This window comes from Echinops telfairi, unplaced genomic scaffold, assembly GCF_000313985.2.
Source record: "Echinops telfairi isolate 266 unplaced genomic scaffold, ASM31398v2 ScPeMD7_7419;HRSCAF=8457, whole genome shotgun sequence".
In the NCBI taxonomy this organism is placed as follows: domain Eukaryota; kingdom Metazoa; phylum Chordata; class Mammalia; order Afrosoricida; family Tenrecidae; genus Echinops; species Echinops telfairi.
In genome coordinates, this window is record NW_022111319.1 from 3,292,719 (window position 1) to 3,294,975 (window position 2,257).

Sequence of the window (2,257 nt, forward strand, 5' to 3'; positions counted from 1 at the left end):
ATACTTACAAGCCCACCAGCAGTATATAAGAGCTCTAGTCTCTCCACATTTTCCCCACCATTTTCTCTTCTCAGTTGTTGTTTTTTTTTAACCTGGGCTATGTTTATGGGTGTTAGAATGTACCTCCTAATTGTTTGACTTGCATTTCCCAGATGGCTGGTGAAACAAGAGCATTTCCTCATTAGTTCATTAGCCCTTCAGGTGTCATCCTTTATGAATCATCCGTTCAAGTCCTTTGCCCACCTTCTCAGAAGTTTGTTTGTTTTTGTCTTGTTGTAGGCTTGTAGTATACTGCAGATTTTAGTAATTAGTCCTTTGTCAGCTATGTCATTGGTAAATATCTTTTCCCAATCTGTGGGCTCTCGTTTTACTCTTTCAATTAAGTTTTCCAATGTACACACGTGTTTTATTTTTAATAGGTTCCACTCATCTATTTTGTCTTCCCTGGTGTGTGTCTCCTTTGTTATATCTGGTAGTCTCTATATGCCCTGTACTGGGCCCTTAGATTTGTCCCAATTTTATCATTGATGATACTGATAGCTTTGAGTTTTGCAGTTAGGTCTTTGATCCACCTTGAGTTTCTTTTTATGTGTGGGATGAAGTATGAGTCTTGGTTCATTCTTTTGCAGATGGATACCCAGTTTTTCCAGCACCATTTACTGATGAAGGCATCCCCTTCCATTTATTGTTTATTGGGCCTTTGTTGAAAATCAGTTATCCATATGCAGATGTTTTTATTTCTGGGTTTTCTGTCCTGCTCCATTGGTCGATGTCTCTATCATTATACCAGCACCAGGCTGTTTTGACAACTGTGGCTGTGTAATAGGTTTTGAAGTTAGATAGTGCAAGACCACCCACTTTGTCCCTTTTCAGGAGTTCTTTGCTTCTTCCCTCTTCATATAAGTTGGTAATTAGTTTTTCCATTTTTTAAGAGACTGATATTGTAATTTGAGTTGGGAATGAATTGCATTTTTAGATTGCTTTAGGAAATATTGACATTTTCACGATATTGAGCATTCCTATCTATGAACACAAGATACTCTTCAATTTGTATAGGTCTCTTTTGGTTTCTTGTAATAATGTTCTGTAGTTTTGCATTTTTTTTGGTACAGGTCTTTTATTTCTTTGGTTAAGTTTATTTCTAGATATTTCAGCTTTTGTGTGGCTATTGTGAATTGATACTGTTTTCTTGTTTGTTTTCTTTTTATTTCTCATCACTGGTATATAGGAATTCAATTGATTTCTGCTTGTTTATGTTGTATCCTGCTAATTTACTAAACTCAATTATTTCCAGTAATCCTATTGGATTCTCTCTATATAAAATCATATCATCTGCATATAGTGAAAGATCCACTTATTCTTTGCTTAATTTTACTCCCTTGATATCTTGCTGTTGTCGTATGGTTCTTGCTTGGACTTTCAGCACAATGTTGAATAAGAGTGGGGCTAAGGGACATCCTTGTCGGGTCCCTATTCAGTGGAAGTGTTTTCAGCTTTTCTCTATTGAGTGTATTATTGGTTATTAGTTTTTCATATATGGTCTTTATTGTGTTGAGAACTTTATTTTCTATTCCTATCTTAAGCACTTTTATTAGGAATGGGTATTGGGTATTGTCAAATGCTTTTTCTGCATCAATTGGTATGATCATATAGTTCTTGCTTGCCTTATGTGGTGGATTACATTAATTTTTTTCAAATGTTGAATCATTCTTGCATCCCTGGTATGAATCCCACTTGGTCATAGTGCATTATTTTTTCGATATGTTGGATTCTCTTGTCTAGGATTTTGTTGAGAATTTTTTCATCTATGTTCATGAGAGATACCAGTCTGTAATTTTAGATCTTTGTGGGGTATTTGCCTGATTTTGGTGTTAGGGTTATGCTGGCTTCATAGAATGAGATTTCCATTTCTATTCCATTCTGGAATAGTTTGTGTAGAATTGGTGTTAGCTCTTTTCTGAATACATGGTAGCATTCTCCTATGAAGCCATCTTGATAAACTTCCCCAAGATGTTGAAGTGTAGAAATTCTTCAGGGTGATTTGAAATAAAGTTATGTAGAACTGTAGACTGCTAGAGAGCAGAGAAGCTGTTGTTTTCAAAAACCTTGCTTGTAGTAGAACTCTGGCACATACACACAATGGAGTACTACACATCTGTAAAAAGCACTGATGAAGCACATCATCTAATGGGAATGTTGGAGGAAATTATGCTAAGCAAAGTTAGCCAATCACAAAAGGACAAGTACAACATGAGTC